We start from the raw sequence: 26,807 nt of genomic DNA on the forward strand, positions 1-26,807 counted from the left end.
TACCTTTAATATATGCAATTTTTGGATCTAAACGATTTCAGATACCTGCTTAAAAACTGGAACTATAGTTCTTGTGAGTTTAACATTTATGAATGACTCCTCTGCCTTACTGAAGGCTCGTTTTACTACTTCAAAGTACAGCTATGTCGGAGTTCTAGTCCTGCTCAGATGTTTCCTTAGCAGCCTTGTCCCTTCATTAATTCCCTTAGTGGCACTTCTCATGCATCTTATTTCCTCATTTTAAACAGGTGGCTGGGGTGGGTAGGATAGTGCTGCTCACCCATATGACTAAATGTTAAGTATTCATTGGTTCAACATCTTCTGTACTCACTCATTCTTTTCCTACCCCCTGCATGTCAGATATCCCTCTATGTAACTGGTGGTTTTGGATCTCTAGCCCACTTAAGTCATATTACAATTAGTGCAACTTCAACTCGTGAGATAGGACAAGTGTGTTTATATATTAAAAGAATCAGTCAAGTAAAATCAGTGGGGAACACTATAGAAATGCTGACAGTTCAACGGCATTTTGATATATACCATAGTAAACACTTCTTCTTACTCACCTAAAAAGGAAACTAATCCAAACCAATGACGACACAAGGTAAGGAAAAAGCCTGAGTTGACTGACTAACAGGAACTGCATACAGCGTGAATCCAAAAAGATGGTGTGGACAATAGTTTAGAGCACAGCAGGAAGGACAGAAGGAAGAGACTCCAGCAGGGACTTTTGGGGGGAAGGGGTGGGGTAAGAATAGCTTAAAGATCTTAATGTGTGCCAGGCAAGATATGGCAGTACCAGTGACTTTCCCCTTCCCCAGCTGTTTTATTCAGAGGAAGTTCCCCTTTCCCCTCTGTCCAACCAGACAGCACTTCTCTACCTTTCTCAGGTCTCTTGAATTAGGCAACTTCCACTCCATGTACCCCAAGCAGCTAAGTAAACCACCTAAAACATCATAAGTTAAATTCTATTAGGCCTAAACTAAGCCTAGATAGCCCAAAGGAGTTTTTGCACAAAGTTATTCTGGTAATGTAATAGCAAGGCAAGTTTCCATCATGAGATGCTCTGCAGTAGCTCAGAGCACCTTTGGCACTATTTTGGTTGGAGAGGGAAAAAGGGGAGAGAAGAGAGAGAGAGAGAGAGAACTGGAGAGGACAATAGTTTTCTTCCCCTTCCACCCCAGACTATAGTTCTCAGAACAAGACTTTAGTTCCCCCTCCAGAGACTGTCTGAAAGCAGTGCAAGGCAGTAGTTTTGCAAGGACAGTACTTCTTGCTGTTGTACTCGGTAGAAGAGCAATTGTGGGAGTCAAACAACCCACTGATATAGGGCTATAACTTCAGCACCAAGCTTTGTCGTTTCACATAAAAGGCTCAAGTTCTTTCAAGCTTACACCACCAGTTGCTGGATGTGCAGTGGTATTTGCTATATTCCTGAAGATCATCATATTTAGAAAAAGATTACTTCAGTGTCAGATGAATGTTAATGCTCCAAGTACATAAAGAGTTCAATGTCAGTGCAGCTTTTCCAGTGTGGACACACCCTGATGCTGCAGAGATTTTCTGACTGCATCTTCCAGGTTTTATATGCTGGAAAGGAAGCAGAATGAGTCCCAAGAGCAATACCATTCAGTGTCAGAAAAATCTTAACAAGATCAGAATAAACTTAAGTTTGGCTACTGTTTTTTCTCCCAGTATAATATATAGGGACAATATAAAGAATTCTCTATCAACCTAGACGTGTCTATATTGGGTGTTAGGGCACGAAATTTTACAGCTCTGAGCAACTTCACTAGGTTGATCTAATTTAAGTGTAGATCAGGCATCAGGCTTTTGCCAGCATAGTGATATCAATTTGGGGTGCAATTCTCCCCCACACTTCTAACCATGCCACCAAAACCATTAAATGTAGACTAGACCAGAGATAAAGTTTAACTCCTTCTAATTTTTAAATCTTTAAATATTTGGAGCATTCATCAAGAATGAATATTTCAGAAACAAAGCCTAAAGTCAAATATTTCTTGATCAAAATATACCTTAAGATTTAAAACGCACATAAAAGCATTTCTCAATTTACATTTGTGCTATAAGATCACTTCAAAAAAGTCTATCACAGAATATCAGGGTTGGAAGGGACCTCAGGAGGTCATCTAGTCCAACCCCCTGCTCAAAGCAGGACCAATTCCCAAATACATCAATGGATAAATTATGAAGCCACAAAACTTTCAGATGCATACTGGGAATCACCATGTTACACATCAGTAACACTACAAGTGTCTAATCAATACTGAAATAGTACACTACATAAAGTAACTAAAGCATTGCCATTCCAATTAATACTTCTGAATGTACAATTGAGATACTAAGTTAAAGATCTTAATGACCACTCAAGAGCTATCAGATCAAATTTAAGATCAAGCCAGGTTCAGTTAACCATTTCCAGATGCCTGAAAGTGTTTTGGTCCAATACAGGTAACTCCAATTTGAAATTAGCATCTAATTTGTTGATGAGTTATATAGTCACTTTTATACAACTAAAAGTTAGATCACTACTTAGAACACAAAAGAGTGCCCTACTAGGCCACTATCTTATCTCCAACAGTGGACTATCAGATACTTCAAAAGCTGTAAAAATCCCTATAATGAATGTGGATAAAACATGGGCGAGGGGAAATCTTAACCCCAAGCAATTAAGCTATTTTAAGTATACCTAAAGATTTGTCAGGCCATAAGTTTTTTATCCTAAGATTAACTACTAATATCGATCATAATGTCTAATCCTTTATGTTGGTTGGCAAAGAGTGTAGTAGGAATGAAGACAGCATTCCATAGATTAGTTTTCTTTTATCAGCTTTATCATGTGTTATGCCTCATGTCCACTGTTTAGTTAGTATTAGTCTTTTTAATGCCATTCAAAAAGATTTTCATTGCCATTCCCAGGACCTTTTCTATTTCTACTATGTTCTTTGGGAAGGTGTAAACTAGACTTCAGACTACCAAAGGACTAAGCGTACCAGCAGTTTTATAGAATAGCAGCATGATTTCAATATTCTCTTCCAGCTTAGAAAACAACCCACTGGAGGCTAAGGGGAGGAGGGCAGATATTCATGATTTTATAAACCTCTGTCATGGTATGGAGAAAGTGAGTAAGGAATTGTTATTTACCCCTAAACATAACAAGAACGGGGGGGGGGGGGGTCTCAATTAAATTAATAGGCAACAGATTTAAAACTAACATAAGTACTTCTTAACAACATACAGTTAACTTGTGGAACTCATTTCCATGGGATGATACAAAGGCAGAAGTGCAACTGTGTTCAAAAAGAATTAGATAAGTTCAGAGAGGATATGTCCATCAATGGCTATTAGCCAAGATGCTCAGGAATGTGGCCCTAAAGTTCTGACTGCCAGAAGCTGGGAGGGAAAGGCGGTGGGGGGGGGGAATGAATTTTTCCAACTGCCCTGTTTTGTATGATCCCCCTGAAGCGCTAGTAATGACCACTGTACAAGACAGGATATTGGGATAGAGAGACCAATGGTCTGACCCAGTATGGCAGTTCTTGACATTTCCAAACAAAATTGCTTCAGTGTTAACAATGAAAAGTTGTTCAACACAAAATTGATGCAACAGCCAGGATATCAGTAAGGCCCTAAACTTTCTTCAGCATAGATGAGAATTTTATGTGAAACTTGTTTTCGTAAAGAATCTATTAAATCTGAAACTTTACTAACAATTAAGGAATTAAACAAACAAGTACAAAACATCCATTTTACTTCCTTCCCATTTTATTGTCTTAAATCTCTAAAGAATGAGCAACATGCAAGTCAGACTCTACATTTAATTGGGTATCTCTTTAAAGTTTGCATTGTGTAAGGCAGTGGTTTTTAACCTGGGGGTTCAAAGACTATGTCTGAAGAACCTGTGAAAGTTGACTATGAAAATGAAGTTTCAGATCCCAAAAGAGGCACTCTGTTTTTCTGATCAAGAGTATGTGAATACCCCCACTTAGAGGTCAAAACACGGAATTGTCGTCATCACCATAGAAGTCCACAGTTCAGCACCCTTTTCCACGCTACACCAAATGCCATGCCAAGCACATGCAACATTTATAGCTGAATTCTGTTCAGTCAGTTTTCTGTCTAAGATTCTTGTGTTAGGGGTCCGCACACCACAGGTTGAATTTCCAAAGAGGTCTGCACCTCCATTTGAAATTTTAGGGGTCTGCAAATGAAAAAAGGTTGAAAACCACTAGTTTAAGGCAGAATTTTTTTTTTTTTTTTTAAAGGAACAAATTTATATAATTAGGTTGCCTCATCAAGACTAGCTGATTGTCATACTTGACTGCACTGTAAGTAGTCTGAAGATATCACAGTGTACACTGGAAAGAACAGTGTGAACTAATTATACACAGAGACCTAGATGTCATTTGCCATTATTATGCACAAAGAGCAAGATATTAAGGGGAACATAAAAACAGATATATTGGGTTAGACCAATTGACTATCCAGCCCAGCATCCTTTCTTTTGACTTTGGCCAGTGCCAGATGCTTCAGAGGTAATGAACAGAACAGGGCAATTTTGAGTGATCCATGTACTGTCATCCAGTCCCACCCTCTTGCAGCTGGAGGTTTAGGGATACTCTGAGCATAGTGTAGTGTCCTTGACAATAGCCACTAATGGACCTATTCTCCATGAACTTTTCTGGCCATCACAACTTCCAATGGCAATATATTCCACAAGTTAACTGTGGATTGTGTGAAAGTAGCTCCTCTTGTATTAAACCTGATGTACATTAGGGTCACCAGGTGACCCCTGGATTTTGTATTGTGGGAATATCTGTTAACCAATTCAGGCATCTCTCTTTCCATTTCAGGCAGGATCCTTGTTCCTAGGATGCTGCATCTCCTCTCCCTCATTGCCCCAGATAGATGGGGAAGAGCAGCTGAGCTCGGGGGGCGGGTGACACAACAGGCCTAGCCAGGAGAGCCTGGGGCAGTTGAGAGGGTCCAGTACCCCCTTTGCATCCTCAGTACCCAGGAAAAGGGAGAGGGGCCCCAGGTACCTAGTTTGTTACAGTGCAGCCTCCACAAACACTCCATGCCACCCCAGCAGCAGCTTCCCTTCCCTGACCAGCAAGCTGTCCGCCTCCACAGCCGAACCCCTTTCAGTGGCATGGAGGAGGCTGGAGATGACTTTACCCCCTGACGGGGCCCCGCAGCTCCTGTCCACCCCACAGATCTAAACACACTCCCCCGGCCTGGTTAGCTGCCCCCCGCAGCTGGGCTAGAGCATTATCATTGACCTGGCCCCTGTAAGAAGAGGCAGGGCTCCCAGTGACCTCTCATGATGCCCGCTCCTTCCTGGTTGCCAGTCACCTCTTACCAGCATCCCAAAATAGCCTCTCTGCTGCAGGAGAACCTGTTCGAGACCCATGAGCAGGGAGTTAACTGTTAGAGTGGGTTAATGGTAAGAGTAATACTTACCAGTTAACTGCTTAATATTTTACATTCCTAGATATAACTTCTCTATTCACTTTTTCCACATCATGATTTTATAGACCTCTATCATATTCCCCGAGTTGTCTTTTCTAAGCTGAGCAACCCTAATCTTTTTAGTCTCTCCTCAGATCAAAGCCATTCCGTACCCTTGATCATCTTTGTTGTACTCCTCTGAACCTTTTCCAGTTCTACTATATCCTTTTTGAGATGGGGTGATCAGAACTTGACAGTATTCAAGGTGTGACTGCACCATGGATTTATATAGAGGCATTATAATACTTTCTATCCCTTTCCCAATTGTTCCTGAAAGCCCAATTCAGTTGACATGGGCCAGCTGCAGGTGTACTTACTCCATTTGTACTTATTAAAAAAAACCACATTAAGAATTTTTCTTTAGCAAGTTGCTTCTCAAGTTCTTGTGCACCTTCCAATTAACCTCACTAGGATCTGACTTTCAATTTTTAAAGGATGCCTTTTTGCCTATAATGGTCTCCATTACTCTGTTGTTTAGCCATGGTGGTACTCTTGATCCTTTTACTGTACTTTCTGATTTGGGGTATCCATTTAGTCTGAGCCTCTGTTATGGTGTTTTTAAGTTGTCCCCATGCTGCCTGCAGGCATTTAACCCTTCTGATAGCTCCTTTTACTTTCCACGTAACAAACATCCTCATTTTTATGTAGTTCCCCTTTTTAAAAGCTAAATATTTCCGTGGTGGATTTTTTTTTGTATTATTTTGGATGCTAAGATTAATTATATTATAGTCACTGTTACCAAGGGGTTCAGCTATAGTTATGCCCTAAGACAAAAAAAAAAAAAAAAAACCCCAATTTTAGCCTTGATCCTGCAATCACTTATGCATGTGCTGATCTATAAACACAAGATTAGTTCCACTGAAGTCAAGTTATGTACCTGCTTAAATGTTTACTGGATCAGTGCCTTAATTTCAGTATTTTGTTTTTTGCATATAGCAGTACTGTATGATTCAAATAAGATAGCCCACTAAGTAATGGCATTTAAAAATGTTTATAATTCATAATTGAAAAAGCATAATCAATATTTTTAAAAGGTGACATGATTTAGATCTTTGGCCCTTATCTAAAAAAGATTTAGTTTATTTAACCTACATTTTGTTAGTAGCAGTGTTCCATCACCATATACACGGCATTAGTAACTACAGGCCATAAGCAGGTCAGGACTTCACTGTACAGATATAGGGCTTAGCTACATTTACATTTTATAGCGCTCTAGCTTGCTGGCTCAGGGGTGTGAAAAATCACCCCCCTGAGCGCAGCAAGTCAGAGCACTTTAGAGTGCTAGTGTAAACAGGCTCTCAGCGCACCAGGAGCTGGGAGCCCTCCAATTACCAGGAGCACTGGGAGAGCTCTCTCCCAGAGCTCACACGTGACCGCACTCGTACTTCAAAGCACTGCTGCAGGAGCAGTAACATGGTTAAAAAAAAAAATTAAAAATCCAAGACTAAGTACCCATAAAGGCTTTTTCTTACAATCCTGTTGAGAAGTTTAATTTGAGAGTTGTAAAGTGTTTACTAAGTCTTAAGATAGAAGTGAACAGTAATGTATTTAATGACTTATCTGAGTACTGTCTTCTATATTAAATCCTCAAAGAAAAAGTGGTCTACAGGTGATTTACACTCTCCACCACCTCAATCTATCAACAGTAGTTTTACATGGACACAGTTCAGCGTAAAGTCTGTTTCTCCTGCTCCCACAAAACTACTCTAAAGCAACATCAAATATGCCTTCCTGTCTTCGTGCAACTTAGTGCTACTCCAACCCCTTTTACCTACATAAGTGTAGCAACATGTAGTTACTACTTACATCTCCTACACTCTGAAAGTGGCCTAGTCGTTACTCATGTTAGGACTTGTCTACACTGGCACCTTACAGTGCTACAACTTTCTCGCTTAGGGGTGTGAAAAAACACACCCCTGAGTGCAGCAAATTTCAGCGCTGTAAAGCACCAGTGTAGACAGTGCACCAGCGCTTGGAACCGGGCTCCCAGCACTGGTAGCTATGCCCCTTGTGAAAATGAGTTTAAGAGCGCTGAGAGAGCCCTCCCGCAGCACTGTGCCATGCCTACACAAGCCATGTTAAAGCACTGCTGCAGCAGCGCTTTAGCATTGCCAGTGTAGAGTAGAACTTAGATAAAATCAGGTTATGGCAAGCTATAATTGAAGCAGTATATCTGAATACTAGTTATAACTGATGTGCTTTAGACAATGTCGTCTCAGTAATTATGTGCCTACTAGTGATACAGGTTCCCCATCAGAGTCACACAAACACACCTGCTTCAAACACCCATATAAGCTCCAGAAAGAAACTATACCCTCCAACTATGACCATAGCACAATAATGCACTTCTACTCTGAAAAGTGACATAAAATGGCATCATGGGTTTCCATGCGTGTTTCTTGATCTCCAAGCAGAGTCTGCTCTGTTTAAAACAAAACAAGAAACTAAACTGGCAGTCATGGAAACTCATCCTGAGCTCAAAGTGTCAAGATTATTTTCCCACTGTGTGTACTACCATTAGTAATACTTTCTGCAGGCCAAACTAGGCCCTTATTTATAACTGCACAACTCCACTGTCCTGAATGGGTTTGCATGGGAGTAACTGGTACATTGTGAACAATTCTGCCTATGTGCATGATTGAACAAAAGAACACTTGCTCTCAGTATTGAAAGCCAAAACAGCCAACAAGAGTAAAATGCAAGCAGTAACTTTGTCACTGGAGTCAGCAAGTGTGAGACTACAAGAGGAACATATATGATGAACAAGGTACCAATTTTTAACCTAGTCCCTGGGTAGAGTCAGTGCGAGTAGTAGTCCGAGGTTTCTAAAGCACTTTTTATTCTCGTCCCCCTCATCCTTACAGGAGGTGGTACTGGAACAGCCAGGTGCAAAAAGATAACAGCTTTAAATACATTGCCTCTGCAATCTTACTAGTCCTACTCAGAGCAAAGAGGAAGTATCAAGGTCACACCACATTATTACACAGTGGCATATGAATAGTGCCTAGAGCCATCAGAATCAACTCCCAAGTTCTTCATTTTATCAGAAAACATCTCATTGCCCTTAATTTTCCAGCAACATCACTGTTGGTTTTTCTATTGACGGGAATGTCTCACTACTACTAAGGATTTTATATTTCTGCTGTCAGACATTCCTCCATAAAGAGAAAGCGAGTCTTATACTTAAACAGCAGAAAGTATGTCAGATCACCTGATCTGCATTCATCAAATCCCCATTAAATAGTCAGCAGGATGCGCTAAAGCAGGAGTGACTGTTTAAAGCAAAAATTAAAAAAAAAAAAAAAAAAAAAATACAGAATGACAGCTTAGTCTACATTACTAATGATCAGGTGCCATTTATGGTTGGAGTAGCACTAAGTTGCCCAAAGACAGGAAGGCATATTTGAGGTTGCTTTAGAGTAGTTTTGTGGGAGCAGGAGAAACAGACTTTACATAAATGGCGCCTGATCATTACTAAACAAAAACTAAGTTTTGTTTCATGCTAGTTTTCTTTAAATTCTTAACTAGAAGAGGAAATGTACTTATGAGACTATTCTTTAAGGTTGTTCCCCCACCAGCCAACTAGTTATATACGTGCCTCCACCCACCATCCCCCTCCTACTCCATCTAATGATAGTGGGACTCGAACTGCAAGCACTTATGAACTATTTGATATAGCAGTAGTTTAAGGTTTGTTCTCTCTTCCCAGTGACAAACTGGTTTCATCTGGTAGAATTGTACATGAGTACTGAACTGATGGCACTTATGTGTTCCTTAATAAAGAAAGTTTGAGGCTTTTTGGGAAAGCAGCATATAAAGAAATAAGTCTGGTAGGCACGTAACTTGACCTACCACAAGAAGCTGCTTTTTGGTAAGATTTAAGCAGTGTCTAAGTTTCACAGTTAACCCTGTTGATTAAGAGTGCAGTTCTTCTGTGACCATACGATAGCACTCTTGAAACAGCAGTTTTTCCTTTTCTGATTTCAATCTGTTTATTTTATTGACAAATAATTCAATTATGTTTACCCCTTTAACACTGCAGAGCCATAGCAACTAATGTTCTTCCTTCCTGGTATCAGTTATACCTTTGCAACTAACCCAAAGACTATGACTTGCATACACAGGTGTCACTGAAGACAATGTATGGATATGCATTATATAGCAAGAACCCAGGCCGAGACTGTAGAGTTAGGAAAAATGTTTCTAACATTTACATTGTATCAAAATTGTTCAGATTCACCAACAATTAATAAACTCTGCAATCCCTTTAACTAAAAGCTGTGTTGGACACAACAACCAAGCCTTTATTGCCCATTGTGCTGAAATAATGGAACAGAATATTACTCTACAGATGCGGAGGGGGTTGGGGGTGGCTGGGGGAAGAGGAAAGAGAGAAGGTGCACTGGATGTCCTCTCTGTGTACAGAAGTCTCAATAGCTAGGAGAATTAATCTTGTGCTTATGAGTATGACCACTCAATCAAAACCAGAGATAATGCCCAAGGTAAAACACAAGTCACTTAAAAACACTCCATACCACCTTCAGAAAGCTACATTTTTAGCAACTACCTTGAAGCAAAAGAAAATTTTATATTCATTCAACTGTATATGAGGCGTTTCCTTTCAATGCTTGTTTAGCAGCAAAGCCACATTCTCCCACAGATATCTACTGCAAGGTAAGCCTGAACAGGCAAATTACATACTACACCAAAAGTTTTGGTAACAACTAGACAGATAACAGAAAACTACCTAGGATTCTCTAGCAATTAGTTACTGGGCTGTTTAAGTCACCAGCTTGATACACTCTTTATCAGTAGGGAAAGTGCCTATTTCATTGGTTCAGAAAGATGGGGGGGGGGGGGACATCTTGAGAGCCCACTGGATATACTGACATATGGAAATAAAAAAAAACTTATAACTAGGTTTCTAAACAATTTCAAAACTTCTAATTTTAATATGTTAAACAATTCCATCTTTTTTCCTTTAATGATGGCTTCATTCAGGACAAACGTATCCAATACACTTGTAAATACCATGTTTCCCCAATCTCAAGATCACCAACAAGTCATAAAAACATGAGATTGGAGTTTCTTACCACAGCTCTGGTTTAAGTGGTTTCCCCAATCCTTCACAGGAGTTAGTAACTTTCCTTTTAAGTCATATGCAGTTAGTTACACTTTTAGATGTTAACTCCCCCACGCAGAAACTCTCTCACTTATGTTTGTAAATTGCTCAGCATAACATAGACCAAATCCCAACCCAGGACTTTAAGTAATACTATAATTTAAATGTTTACTTTTTTTTGTGGCTAGAAAGTCTCTAGCAGTTTTATGCAAGATATTTCAGTTAACATTTATAATAATACACAAAAGACACATCCACTACAGAATCAGTTTCTAGTTCAAAACCCAATACTAAGAGAATTTTTTAGATTACCTGTCAATTTTTAGTGTAGACAAATGCCATTTTCATGTTGTCAGCATAGTCACAATTAAAAATCTTTCTAAGATCTTGTATCTATATTTGTGTGTCCTCCACCCCTCATGTGGGCACTCAATTTAAGACTATTAGAAAGAAACTGAGTAGCAAGAAAGGCCATACAGTATGGACGTGAAAGCAAAATAACTGTAGACAGAGCCTAACACACACCTTTCCTTGCTTCACAGAATTGATGAAGCCAGTGTTTTTGTTGTCACAAACTTGTTCCCAAAATAAGCCATCCACCCACTCCAGAATATCATCGTTAAAAGACAATTCAGAAATGTGATGGAGACAGAAAACAACGATGAGTCTTTTAATCCATTTTCCTGTGCAGCATCTAGAATAGTTTTGCCTAAAAGAGTGAACTACAGAATGTTTTGGGGGACTCTCAGACAAAGATTTGGAGGATTTGTTATTATTTCTACATGAAAGATTCTTTATCATAGTTTCATGCAACATAAATTTTAAATATTGAAGTTAGGGACAGCAGAAACAAACAGCCTACATCGCAAACACATACCCTACTGTATACAAACCCTGAGTGCACATAACGATACACACACACGTGCAGTCACACGTACTATGCAGGGGCACATACTGCACGCATACATAAGGGGAATGCGAGTGTGCAGCAGCGCAGAGGAGGCGGAGGCCAGAGAACCAGCGCAGCAGAGGCCTAGCTCCTGCCCAGCCAGCCTCACCCTACCTGGCAGGCCCAGCCCCCAGGGCTCTGGCTCTGTCCCCTTCCATTGTGCCTCATCGTTACAGATGGGCAGGCGGCTGGTGGCAGGGCAGCAGGCGGGGTCAGGGGGCTTCGGGCCCACTGATGCGGGGTGCAGGCTGCATCCGCCTCGGACCTCCCAGCAAGGGGAGCGGCGCAAGGGAAGGCCGAGGAGCCGGAGCAGACGTCCCAGCGAGGCCTGGGCCCGGAGTGATCACCAGGCTAGGCCGCGGGTGGCTGTGGGGCGGGGAAGGAGGGCACCGCTGCGGGGGCTGAAAGGCTCCCAGGGCAAGGGGGCCAGGAGATGGGTTCCGAGTGCAGTCCTGGGATGACTCGCCAGGCAAGGAGGGGTTCCGGCCGGGTTCACGAGGAGGCCGGCCGGGCTGAGACCGGGCGGGGGCTGGCTCTCTGGGCCCGGCGTTGTGGAGGAGGTGCCGCCGCTTCCTTATTACCTGGGCTCGGGGAGCTGGTGGCTGTGCAGCTTGGCTCTCTCGGTGGCGGCGGCGGCGGCAGCCCGGTCCCCTCTGGGCGCTGTACGGCTCTGCTTCGGGCTGGGCAGCGGCGGCCGGGCTGGGTCTCCGGGGCTCCCACAAGCTCAGCTCTGACGGCTCTACTGCGCCCCCATCCCTCCCTTATCCAAGATGGCGGTGTCTTGTGCACGGGGTTTCCCCGCCCACTCTCAACGGGGCCCGGCCGCACAAAGCGGCGCGCGGGATTCAGAGCTCGGGCCAATCACGGGGCACTCCTAACCGCACGCGGCGGGCCGTGCCCAAAGCAGGCGACGGCGCGCGCGCGCTCGTGCTGGGCAGGGGTGCGCGCGGCGGGTCACGCGCTCCCTCTTGCCCCCGGGCGCGTCCTGAGTCGCGCGCGCCGCCTGGGGCGCGCGCCGAGTGGGCGGGCGGGAAAAGTCTCAGCCTGGGTCAGTGAGCCGCCAATCATCCCCGCCCGCCCCACAGGCGCGGCTGCTCCTCCTTCGTGCCACACCCCCCATCCCGGTGCCCCTCCTCAGCCAGTGGCCACCGGCCCCTAGCGGGGACCCATCTAAACACCAACGGAGGGTGTCCCTGACGCAGCTGCTCGTCACCCAAACAGAGGTGGCGGTGCAGCCTCAAGCAGCGCAGTGCCGGTTCCCTGTCTACTGTGGAGACCCTGAGGTACCCGGGCAAGAAATGGCTGAGGGCACATACGTGGCACACACAGACACAATGCCCTCACACTAGGGTGATCAGATGTCCCGATTTTATAGGGACAGTCCAGATTTTGGGGTCTTTTTCTTATATAGGCTCCTATTACCCCCCACCCCCTCCCGATTTTTCATATTTGCTGTCTGGTCACCCTACCTGGCACCATAGCGAGGGGATCTGGTATAAACCACCTCAGCCTGCCCCGACCCAGCCTCACAATGTCATGGCAATTTGTTGACTGCCTCAGGGGTGTGACACAAAGTGACCCTGACAAATTAACAAGGGGTCAGGAGGCAAACACTAGCACAGACACAAGGGGCCACATGGCAATGAGGACAGGTGCTGTGTTTTATGACCATTTGTTGGCACCTGCACAATAATGAAAGGACACAAGGAAACCCACACTAACAGCTCATGGAAAGACACCAGCCTCTCACAATAGGAGGTAGCAACAATACAGCCTGCCAGATGGCAGTGGGCCATAATGCTACAATGATAGTTTGCTGATGGCTTCCAGGGTCTTAAAGTGTGAACTTCTCACCCTTCTCCCCCTGCCCCTCCCCTACACACACAAATTAATCAGAGGACACAAGAAAAACACACAAATACATTGTTTCATAGAGACACTAGTACATCCGATGAAGTGAGCTGTAGCTCATGAAAGCTCATGCTCAAATAAACTGGTTAGTCTCTAAGGTGCCACAAGTACTCCTTTTCTTTTTTCTTTTTACGAATACAGACTAACACGGCTGTTACTCTGAAACTAGTACATCAAGAAGTTTCACAAAGGGACTATGATTTGCTGTTGTGCCCTAAAAGTGACCCATGAGTAACACTCATAAACATGGTGTCCCATAAAGATGCCAGCAATATGATGAGACTAAATTATGATACTATGTCTAAAAAAATCAGCATGTCATAATGCAGCATCACAACATAGCATTTTGCTGGTCCCAATGGGTGACACTCAGACCTCAGCTTTTGCGGCAGATTTCTCAGGCCATCAGTGCTGGCTGGAAAATCTCTGGAATTTTGGCAGCACCAAGGATGTGGGTGCTACACGGAGTAAAAAGAAACTGAATAAAATAGAGACTGAGTGGAGAGATAGACTATCCATGCAGACTACAATAAAAATAATGGTCAAGTTCAAATAGTACAGAGGGGATGAGTGAGGAGGTGTTAGCCAAGAGGAAAATCTTAGACTTTTCATTTTTCCATTGTAGGCAGGTATGGTGATGCTGCTGGAATCCCCCAGTGAAAAGGGAACTATATTTGCATTCACAGTGCCCTCCTGGTTACAGAAATTATGGGATTTTCCCCTTCAGAAAACAATTACTGCAACCAGACGTTAAATTAAAATTATTCTTCTGAGTGAGCCTACAAAGATAAACCAAGTGGACTTTCTCCCTAAGAAAACAGGCTGTGCACATAGCTTGAAGATTTCCAAATCCACTATATCTGTAACCTCCAGTCCTTCAATCACACAGGACCAAGAACAGCATTTGTTATGTGCCTAGAAATAAAGCAAAGAGAAAGTGTTTGTAATATGCACACACCCAAAATCCAGCTGATAGTTGAAATTTTGAGTCTAATAAACCTTAATGGTGTCATTTTATTGTAACAATAATGTAAAGCATAAACAAACAAAACTGTAAAGAAAATTACCTATGGCATTCAAAATAGCCATGACCTAGAAGGCCATTAATGAGTTAGAAACACATCATGTTTCCCACCTTCCTTCAGAATTCCAATAGTGCTGTTATATGAATGCAACACATTATCGGTATTATTACTTCAGTAAAAAGTATAATTTGAATCAGAGTAATGTTTACCATCATCAGGCATTCATCCGTCCTAAGTAGAGTTAGTATATGAGTTCTGAAAGATGAGGGAGATGTTTCCACATGCACTGGGTTGTCTTCTGATTGCTTTGTTACCCACCACACTCTATGCCTGTTGTAGGGTGGGGGAAATGGAAGTTTTCTAATTTATTAATATTTTTGCTGCTATTCCCAAGCTTTTTTGTCTTTTAAGAGGAAATTGTACATATATTTAGTCCTTAGTAAGGGTTTTGGTTATTTAAAGCTTTTTTAAATGGCTGAATAATACATTTTTAAAACTTATTACAAATATGTGCACACTGAAAAAGTACTTAAGAATTTGAGAACTTAAGAATGGACATACTGAGTCAGACCAATGGTCCATCTAGCCCAGTATCCTGTCTTTCAACAGTAGCCAGTGCCAGATGCTTCAGAATGAATACACAGAACAGGGAAATGTATTGTGTGATTCATCCCCTGTTGTCCAGTCCCAGCTTCTGGCAATCAGAGGTTTAGGGACATTAGGAGTGTGGTGTTGTGTCCCTGATCATCTTGGCTATTAGCCATTGATGGACCTATCCTCCATGAATTTAATATTTTTTTGAACACTGTTATACTTTTGGCCTTCACAATAACCCCTGGCAATGAGTTCCACAGGTTGACTGTGCATTGTGTGAAGAAGTACTTTCTCTTGTTTGTTTTAAACCTGTTGCCTATTAATTTAATTGGGTGACCCCTGGTCCTTGTATTATGGGAAGGGGTAAAATATGTGTATTCACACCTCAAGAGTTAATAATATGATTTCAGATTGCTCTAAATGCTATGGATACACAAGTTAGACTAGTGTGTTGGGTCTATATGTTGGGTCAATAATACCCCCTATAGTTTAACGGTCTGAGTGCAGATTATACAATATAAAAGATTCTACATGCAGATTTACACAATGTAACATTTACATCTACGTTAATATAATGAGCTGTCATTTTCCTAACCAATTGTGCCAACTGTAACAGGTATGGCAACACTCAGTTTTTCATGTTCTCTGTGTATATATATCTTCCTACTGTATTTTCCACTGCATGCATCCGATTAAGCGGGTTTTAGCCCACGAAAGCTTATGCTCAAATAATTTTGTTAGTCTCTAAGGTGCCACAAGTACTCCTTGGTTTTTTGTTGTTTTTTTTTTTGCTGATACAGACTAACACGGCTGCCACTCTGAAACCTGTTAAGAATAGTGACATCTCTACTGAGAGAGAGAGAGATTCTTACAATAAAAAGAAAAAAGAAAAGGAGTACTTGTGGCACCTTAGAGACTAACCAGTTTATTTGAGCATGAGCTTTCGTGAGCTACAGCTCACTTCATCGGATGCATAGCATATCGTGGAAACTGCAGAAGACATTATATACACACAGAGACCATGAAACAAAACTTCCTCCCACCCCACTGTCCTGCTGGTAACAGCTTATCTAAAGTGATCATCAAGGAGGGCCATTTCCAGCACAAATCCAGGTTTTCTCACCCTTCCCCCCCCCGCCCCACAGACACACATACAAACTCACTCTCCTGCTGGTAATAGCCCATCCCTCTTTGAAACCTCTCTTTATAATGTGCATGATAATCAAGGTGGGTCATTTCCAGCACTAATCCAGGTTTTCTCACCACCACCCCCCACACACACACACACACCCCTCCAAAAACCACACACACAAACTCACTCTCCTGCTGGCAATAGCTCATCTTACAATGTGCACAGCAATAATCCAAGTTTAACCAGAACGTCTTGGGGGGGGGGGGTTGTAGGAAAAAAACAAGGGGAGATAGGCTACCTTGCATAATGACTTAGCCACTCCCAGTCTCTATTCAAGCCCAAATTAATAGTATCCAATTTGCAAATGAATTCCAATTCAGCAGTTTCTTGTTGGAGTCTGGATTTGAAGTTTTTTTGCTTTAAGATAGCGACCCTCATGTCTGTGATTGCGTGACCAGAGAGATTGAAGTGTTCTCCGACTGGTTTATGAATGTTATAATTCTTAACATCTGATTTGTGTCCATTTATTCTTTTACGTAGAGACTGTCCAGTTTGACCAATGTACATGGCAGAGGGGCATTGCTGGCACATGATGGCATATATCACATTGGTGGATGTGCAGGTGAACGAGCCTCTGATAGTGTGGCTGATGTTGTTAGGCCCTGTGATGGTGTTCCCTGAATAGATATGTGGGCACAGTTGGCAACGGGCTTTGTTGCAAGGATAGGTTCCTGGGTTAGTGGTTCTGTTGTGTGGTATGCGGTTGTTGGTGAGTATTCGCTTCAGGTTGGGGGGCTGTCTGTAGGCAAGGACTGGCCTTTCTCCCAAGATTTGTGAGAGTGTTGGGTCATCCTTCAGGATAGGTTGTAGACCCTTAATAATGCGTTGGAGGGGTTTTAGTTGGGGGCTGAAGGTGACGGCTAGTGGCGTTCTGTTATTTTCTTTGTTAGGCCTGTCCTGTAGTAGGTGACTTCTGGGAACTCTTCTGGCTCTATCAATCTGTTTCTTCACTTCCGCAGGTGGGTATTGTAGTTGTAAGAATGCTTGATAGAGATCTTGTAGGTGTTTGTCTCTGTCTGAGGGGTTGGAGCAAATGCGGTTGTATCGCAGAGCTTGGCTGTAGACGATGGATCGTGTGGTGTGGTCAGGGTGAAAGCTGGAGGCATGTAGGTAGGAATAGCGGTCAGTAGGTTTCCGGTATAGGGTGGTGTTGATGTGACCATCGTTTATTAGCACTGTAGTGTCCAGGAAGTGGATCTCATGTGTGGACTGGACCAGGCTGAGGTTGATGGTGGGATGGAAATTGTTGAAATCATGGTGAAATTCCTCAAGGGCTTCTTTTCCATGGGTCCAGATGATGAAGATGTCATCAATATAGCGCAAGTAAAGTAGGGGCGTTAGGGGACGAGAGCTGAGGAAGCGTTGTTCTAAATCAGCCATAAAAATGTTGGCATACTGTGGGGCCATGCAGGTACCCATAGCAGTGCCGCTGATCTGAAGGTATACATTGTCCCCAAATGTAAAATAGTTATGGGTAAGGACAAAGTCACAAAGTTCAGCCACCAGGTGTCTCTACGTAAAAGAATAAATGGACACAAATCAGATGTTAAGAATTATAACATTCATAAACCAGTCGGAGAACACTTCAATCTCTCTGGTCACGCAATCACAGACATGAGGGTCGCTATCTTAAAGCAAAAAAACTTCAAATCCAGACTCCAGCGAGAAACTGCTGAATTGGAATTCATTTGCAAATTGGATACTATTAATTTGGGCTTGAATAGAGACTGGGAGTGGCTAAGTCATTATGCAAGGTAGCCTATCTCCCCTTGTTTTTTTCCTACAAACCCCCCCCCAAGACGTTCTGGTTAAACTTGGATTATTGCTGTGCACATTGTAAGATGAGCTATTGCCAGCAGGAGAGTGAGTTTGTGTGTGTGGTTTTTGGAGGGGGGTGTGGGGGGGTGGTGGTGAGAAAACCTGGATTAGTGCTGGAAATGACCCACCTTGATTATCATGCACATTATAAAGAGAGGTTTCAAAGAGGGATGGGCTATTACCAGCAGGAGAGTGAGTTTGTATGTGTGTCTGGGGGGGGGGGGAAGGGTGAGAAAACCTGGATTTGTGCTGGAAATGGCCCTTCCTGATGATCACTTTAGATAAGCTGTTACCAGCAGGACAGTGGGGTGGGAGGAAGTTTTGTTTCATGGTCTCTGTGTGTATATAATGTCTTCTGCAGTTTCCACGATATGCTATGCATCCGATGAAGTGAGCTGTAGCTCACGAAAGCTCATGCTCAAATAAACTGGTTAGTCTCTAAGGTGCCACAAATACTCCTTTTCTTTTTTCTTTTTACGAATACAGACTAACACGGCTGTTACTCTGAAACCTATTCTTACAATAGCTGCTAGAGGGCAGCCATGTGGCAAGGTTTCAGTGCATGATTTATGATTCTAAGAATGAACAGACTGCTTTGTCAGCTTCATTGCAACAAAAGCAAAAGCCTCAATTAAGGCAGGCGAAGAGATTTCATTTACTAGTTTTAGGATTAAAAGTTCACTAGGTTTTAAGTGAGTTTGGAAAGAGCTAATGGTTCTGCATGTTAGTACATATATTTGATACTAAATCTAGATTCTGTAATTTTTATTCCTACCAAATTATTGAAGCATAATAAGGGCTTAATTCTGATCTCAGACATACAGAACCACACCAACGTGTATTCTTATAAATCAACACACTGTGATGATGGTTCCTGTACAGTAGCATATTTTTAAGATATGATGGTGCACACCATAAATAAGATACAAATCCAGCTTTCCCATAAAACATTAATTTGAGATCCTGGCTGCCCATCCAGATTAATAGTAAAGATCCCATGGCAATATCTTATCCTTCCAGGAGATCTATTGAGTATTTTCCATTTTTAACTACTTTGACCCTATGAATTCCTTTTCCTCAGTGTACAGCTGTGTAGAAAATCCTCCCCAAAATGAACTGACCTCTATCAGCTGTGAAACAGTGAGTCCCTGCTCCCAATTCAGCCTCTCATTGTGCAGGCACTGGAATTCCACTGCCAAGAATATGTGGGCAGAGGTTATGGCATGAGTCTGAAAATAACTACATGAGAAATAATAAGTTTATTTGTTTTTTACATCTATAGCAAAAATAAATACAAAATATGTATGAACAATAAAAACCAGATACCACTGTGATAAGCACATTAGAAAAGGATAGATAGGTAGTCTATTAAATTTGTATTACTGACGTCCATCAGTTTGTTTTCTTCACAGCTGTTACAGTCAAAGCCCTAACTATGGTACTTCAAATACTATGGTGATGAGTACAGTATAAAAACATACATAAAGAATAACTTTAAACAGATAACACAGATGCAATAGAAAAAAATTCCAATGTTGCAGTACTGTATATGGAATCAGTTTTACTAGAAATATAATTGAAAACAAAACACGAGGAAGAATTTCCACAAGAGGGAGTTTCTCAGAGAAAATGACTCAAAGCTCTTAAAGAGATACAGTGGATGAGGTAATATATTTTATTAGAACAACTTCTGTTGGTGAGAGAGACAAGCTTTCAAATTTAGGGCTTGTCTTCACCTATAGTGCTGCAGCTGCACCAGTGCAACTGTGCCATTGTAGCGCTTTAGTGAAGATGCTGCTACGCCAACGGGAGAGCATCTCCCGTCGGCGTAGTTAATCCACCTGTGCGAGAGGCCGTAGCTATGTCAATGGGAGAAGCTCTCCTGCCAACATAGCACTGTCTACACCACAGGTTAGGTCATTATAGCTACATCGCTTGGGAGTGTGGATTTTTCACAGGTTGGCTTAAAAGGGGTAGCACTGGAAAGCCCATGCTTATTTGGGGCACCCTGGGAACATGAAAACGAGGGACCGCACGTTCTTGTCAACATCATTAATAATGATTTGAAAAATCAGTATTAATCATCAAACAAATCATTAATGAAAAATTACAACTAGGCCACAGAACCAGCTGCGGCCCATTGGTATTCTGGGGTTGAAAAAGCAATTGTTATTGCAAACACTGACAGTAATGTCTTGGTAAAAAATGCATTTTCAAGTAACTGGGTACGCAGTAAAGCTACCGGACTTCAAACATGATTTTATTTGCTCGTGTACATATTAACATATCAGCCTGTGAGTCAGGGTTGCCAAGAATATATTTTCTTTTTAAACTGAAAAAAATAGTTTCCACTTTTATGAATTAATTGAGATGAAAGGCAAGTTTCAGTTGTATGTCATCCTGATAAGAGAATAAGACCTGCTTTGTCTAAGAGATTGAAGTGTGGGTAACAAATATTGTTCCTGTTTGCATCAGGAATTTGCTCCTATCTAGTCTTTGTCCTTCTGTTTCATTTTTACAATGCACAAAGATATATATGTTTTTTCTTTTTAAAATGAATCACCGGTGGTATAAGTAAAGACAGGTTTCAGAGTAACAGCCGTGTTAGTCTGTATTCGCAAAAAGAAAAGGAGTACTTGTGGCACCTTAGAGACTAACCAATTTATTTGAGCATGAGCTTTCGTGAGCTACAGCTCACTTCATCGGATGCATACTGTGGAAACTGCAGAAGACATTATATACACAGAGACCATGAAACAATACCTCCTTCCACCCCACTCTCCTGCTGGTAATAGCTTATCTAAAGTGATCATCAAGTTGGGCCATTTCCAGCACAAATCCAGGTTTTCTTTGTGCTGGAAATGGCCCAATTTGATGATCACTTTAGATAAGCTATTACCAGCAGGAGAGTGGGGTGGGAGGAGGTATTGTTTCATGGTCTCTGTGTATATAATGTCTTCTGCAGTTTCCACAGTATGCATCAGATGAAGTGAGCTGTAGCTCACGAAAGCTCATGCTCAAATAAATTGGTTAGTCTCTAAGGTGCCACAAGTACTCCTTTTCTTTTTAAGTAAAGACAGTGCTTGAGCAGACAAGGCTAATTTAAAAGCAACATTAGGTCACTAAGAATCATAACTTCAAAAAATGACGAAGTCTTATGCTCCAACTGTTCACTCAGGCACAGAACAATAATACTTTGCACTTATATAGGACATTTAGATGTGTGTGTCTATGAGAGAGAGACCATACTGCTTGCTAGTGATTGGACCCACAGATATGTTAAAGGGCCTTTTACAAGTTTAATTAACCTCCTTTAGTTCAAGCAGTAGCAGACTGTGCTTTTAGATTTGAAGTTTCAAGGGTCTAATCCTAACTTCTGAGGCATATGTGTGTGATTTATTTAACAATTTTGTGTGTTGAATTCAGCACAAGTCTTGATTACACCTTCAACCATTACATCACAACTGAGGGGGGGGAACAAACAAACAAAAAACAGGACTGCCAGAATATTTCTATTTTATACAGTTTGGTTATCCTTCCCAGAACAGCTGATTCCTCCTGATCTTTGCTGGTCTTGGTCAGGAACATCAGCTAATGAAGAATAAAGGAAAAAACTTTCTAACTGACCCCACTCTGCCACATTGCTTGGTAGGGAAAGCAGGTATGTAGCATTATTAATTATTCATTCTTTGTTAAATATTCATTATTAAGTTTACACATAACATAAAAATGAAGGTTCAGGTGCATGACACTGGCTGAAAAGAATAAAGGAAAAAAACCCTCCCAGGAGAGCCTGAGATCTCTTAGGGCAGAGGGAACTGCCCTTGACTGATTCCTCCTAAACAGAGGCCAAATTCTTGAAGATGAAGGGGATATTGCTTGAATAAAGAGTAGAAGATTTGGTCTTAGGAAATTCAGAGAAGAAAGAAGTTCTGATGAAGACTAAAATCTCTAAATTGTGGGGTCCGGCTACTCAGTTGGCCTGACAGGCAAACTTTCAGTGACTCAAGCAAATACGATAAGGTCAGGCTCAGACTGTAAATATTTGAGCATAAAATTCTAGCTCTGAAGCAACATCCTTGTCTGTCTTCTGTGGAAAAAAGAGTTAATTATAATTTAAAACTAAATATGAGTTTTGCAAAGTGCATGAGCACTTTGTATTGTCATGCTCAGCAAGTTAGAAATAATAACCAAAGAATACGAATACAATGTTGCCTATATTTACAGATAAAGTGAATGAAAAGTTCAGCCTCTGACACAGAACTAAAAGACAGAAATCACAGTTAATAGTTCACAGCTGCTTGCTTTGTAAATTGTATTATGTTTTGTTGACTCTGTACTTTAAATGATTAATCATTCATTTAAGTAATACTACAGCACTTGAGATGCAAGATATAGGGCATCCAGATTTTTGCCCTTCTGAAGGCTGCAATGGCAATACATATACCTAAGGGCGACATGTGTTGTGTATAAAAGGGGCCTCACCGGTAGCTGTCCTCATTTTAGGCATAGCCTGTGAAGAGTCCAGATTCCATGGATATACTATGGGAGAAAGAAAAGGAGTATTTGTGGCACCTTAGAGACTAACCAATTTATTTGAGCATAAGCTTTCGTGAGCTACAGCTCACTTCATCGGATGCATAAGTGAGCTGTAGCTCACGAAAGCTTATGCTCAAATAAATTGGTTAGTCTCTAAGGTGCCACAAGTACTCCTTTTCTTTTTGCGAATACAGACTAACATGGCTGTTACTCTGAAACCTGATACTATGGGAGAGAGAATCTAAATAGTCTAGATGATTTGCCTTATCTTGTGCCGCAGTGCAGAGGCCAAACGCAACCCCAGTTCTTAATTCTGGCAGAACAAGGCCTGCTTGAGAATAGTGCACAGGGTGATACTGGCTGTCCAAAAGGAAGAAAACAAGGCCTTTGCATAGAGCAGAAGAGTTGGTGCACCACTGAGACAGCACATCTTTTCATCCATGCAATGGCTGTAGCAGTGACCTTGTTTCCCCTGCTCAGGCACATTAACTTCAGGAGCACTCACTAGGCCAATGTGTCTCCAACACCCGCTAACCCATGGGCTTGTGTCTGAAAGGCATATTCTAATCCTGAGTATGGAAACTATTTCTAGGATAAAATTATTAGTTACTCTTTTTCAGCAAAGGGGAAAATCAGAACCATTTCTTTCAGTGGGAGCAAGATCAGGTATTTTATTTGTAACTCAAATCTTTGTGACAGGTTTCAGAGTGGTAGCTGTGTTAGAGTACTCCTCAGTCTTCAAACCTTTGTGATTACTTCCCATCCAATCCCCACATGCACCTTAGGCTTGGTCTGCACTGCAAAGTTATGTTAACTGTTGATGTACATCACCTTGCATCAACCTATTTAGGCATGTGTCTACAGTCAAATTTGTCTCTGGCTGATGTAAGCACCCCATTACAGAGACACAGTAAAACAACTTCCCTGAACAGCATAGAACCACAGTCAACTACTTTGGTACACGGTGTGAGTATAAACACTGCATGACTTGTGTCGACACTAACAGTTCTCCAGCCACTGTCTCAGTCCCTGCAGCAGTAACTGCTTTGCTCACAATTTTTAAACTCCACTGCCAAGGGGCTTCAGAGACAGGAAGCTCCCCCTGCCTTTAAAAAACCCTGTGTGTTTTTTAAATGCCCTTTCCTGGTTCCCCACCTTGACGAGCACACCTAGCAGCTCACCTTTGTTGCTTGCTTTGAGCCAGCCATGGCTCCATGCACACAGAGGTACTAGACATGCTCCTGCCCAGAGCAGGCAAGAAGTATTGGATCTCCTGGGCCTGTGGGGAGAAGAGGCTTTACAAGCATAGCTATGGAACAGCCAAGAAATGTGGACATCTATGAGCAGACGGAGGCATGCAGGACACAGGCAAGGGGCATGACAGAGATCAGCAGCAGTGCAGCATGAAAGTGAAGGAACTTCTCCAGGGTTACTATCTGGTGAGGGAGGGCAACGAAACATCTGTTGTTACCCTGCAGACCAGCTTCTTTTACAATTAACTGCACGTTATACTTGCTGAGACTGAAAAGTGCTGCACAGTGTTGTGGGATATTTAAAAAACTGAAAATTATGGGTTGTGGAGGGTAGTATGGGATGGAAAAAATTGCATTCTGGGAACTTGATTCCTAGCTCCCAGAAATCCCTGGGTGAATCATTACTGTCCCATAAAACAAAGGACATTGTACTGGACCACGGCATGCAGCACACTGGGATAGCTACCCATGGTGCACCACGCTTTACATCGACTCAAGCACTCCTGGTGAGTACTGTCACAGTTTCAAAGCAACTGCACCTGTATTCCCTCTCTGTATTCCCAGTTAAGCTTCCAGCTCCAAGCCATTCTGTCTTTTGGACAGAGACCTGCATCTCACTCCCTTCTGATCGAGGATTTTAAGGCTATATAGCTTTCTGCCTTACACTGTGATATCCCCAGCAAACCAGACTGCCTAATAAGCCAGTGCCTGCACTTTGCTTTCTCTCTGAGGGCTATGACCCCTGTGTTGCTCACAGTTATAAGTTACCAGCCAGCTCCTTGTAAGCAAGCACATTTATTTGTAAGGTGAAAGTGTTACAGAGAAAACATTAAAACAAAAAGTACCTAGACTCATACTAAAAAGGTCACCAGAGGCCATCCGCAGCTCCAACCTAGAACTCTGGTAGATTTGAGTCCTTCAAAACCTACAAGTTGGTTTTTCCCTTGGTTACAAATTCATCTGTCTTAGATCCCAAACCAGCACCCAGACTGTGCATATCAGCTGTTTCTTTATACAGCTCAAGCCTTTGATCATATCAGCTGTTTCTTTATACAGCTCAAGCCTTTGATCTTGGCTTTCTGTAACAGGTAATAAGCAGACAATGACCCTTTCCCCTTTCCAGAGTTAGGAAATTTGCATTAACCTCTCCCTAGGGATTCCCCAGGAAATCCACTTAACACTTATTCTCCTAGAAGTCCATACTTGTCTGGCACATTTTTGATTAGTCTTTTGAACTCCCAGGTCTTACATCTGTCACAAGTACACACAGGGCCAATGCAAGCAACCAAGTCTGCATGCATCTGGGTGATATACACTACAGTACAAGCTTCAGCAGCTGTATGCTGACATGATGTGCGTCAGCTGAAGTTTATAGTAAAAAGAAAAGGAGTACTTGTGGCACCTTAGAAACTAACAAATTTATTTGAGCATAAGCTTTCATGAGCTAGAGCTCACTTCATCGAATGCATTCAGTGGAAAATACAGTGGGGAGATTTATATACATAGAGAACTTGAAATAATGGGTGTTACCATACACACTGTAATGAGAGTGATCACTTAAGGTGAGATATTACCAGCAGGAGAGCGGGGGGGAGAAAGGGGGCAGGAACCTTTTGTAGTGATAATCAAGGTGGGCCATTTCTAGCAGTTGACAAGAATGTCTGAGGAACAGTGGGGGGTGGAATAAACATGGGGAAATAGTTTTACTTTGTGTAATGACCCATCCACTCCCAGTCTCTATTCAAGCCTAAATTAATTGTATCCAGTTTGCAAATTAATTCCAATTCAGCAGTCTCTCGTTGGAGTCTGTTTTTGAAGTTTTTTTGTTGAAGAATTGCAACTTTTAGGTCTGTAATCGAGTGACCAAAGAGATTGAAGTGTTCTCCAACTGGTTTTTGAATGTTATAATTCTTGACGTCTGATTTGTGTCCATTTATTCTTTTATGTAGAGACTGTCCAGTTTGACCAATGTACATGGCAGAGGGGCATTGCTGGCACATGATGGCATATATCACATTGGTAGATATGCAGGTGAACGAGCCTCTGATAGTGTGGCTGATGTGATTAGGCCCTATGATGGTGTCCCCTGAATAGATATGTGGACACAGTTGGCAACGGGCTTTGTTGCGAGGATAGGTTCCTGGGTTAGTGGTTCTGTTGTGTGCTGTGTGGTTGCTGGTGAGTATTTGCTTCAGGCTGGGGGGCTGTCTGTAAACAAGGACTGGCCTGTCTCCAAAGATCTGTGAGAGTGATGGGTCGTCCTTCAGGATAGGTTGTAGATCCTTGATGATGCGTTGGAGAGGTTTTAGTTGGGGGCTGAAGGTGATGGCTAGTGGTGTTCTGTTATTTTCTTTGTTGGGCCTGTCCTGTAGTAGGTGACTTCTGGGTACTCTTCTGGCTCTGTCAATCTGTTTCTTTACTTCAGCAGGTGGGTACTGTAGTTGTAAGAATGCTTGATAGAGATCTTGTAGGTGTTTCTCTGTCTGAGGGGTTGGAGCAAATGTGGTTGTATCGTAGAGCTTGGCTGTAGCCAATGGGTCGTGTGGTGTGGTCTGGATGAAAGCTGGAGGCATGCAGGTAGGAATAGCGGTCAGTAGGTTTCCGGTATAGGGTGGTGTTTATGTGACCATCGCTTATTAGCACTGTAGTGTCCAGGAAGTGGAGCTCTTGTGTGGACTGGTCCAGGCTGAGGTTGATGGTGGGGTGGAAATTGTTGAAATCATGGTGGAATTCCTCAAGGGCTTCTTTTCCGTGGGTCCAGATGATGAAGATGTCATCAATGTAGCACAAGTAGAGTAGGGGCATTAGGGGACGAGAGCTGAGGAAGCGTTGTTCTAAGTCAGCCATAAAAATGTTGGCATACTGTGGGGCC

General features: G+C 42.3%; 1 protein-coding gene across 1 annotated transcript in view; it reads right to left on the reverse strand.

The window, feature by feature from the left end:
- Positions 1-12,396, reverse strand: part of RAB14 (RAB14, member RAS oncogene family) — a 31,335-nt gene extending 18,939 nt beyond the window's left edge. Inside the window, exon 1 of the mRNA XM_074974194.1 lies at positions 12,185-12,396. The gene's annotated coding sequence lies outside the window, so the exon portion shown is untranslated. The remainder of the gene's footprint in view (positions 1-12,184) is intronic.
- Positions 12,397-26,807: the final 14,411 nt, after the last annotated feature.

The sequence above is a fragment of the Natator depressus genome, chromosome 16, assembly GCF_965152275.1.
Source record: "Natator depressus isolate rNatDep1 chromosome 16, rNatDep2.hap1, whole genome shotgun sequence".
NCBI lineage: Eukaryota > Metazoa > Chordata > Testudines > Cheloniidae > Natator > Natator depressus.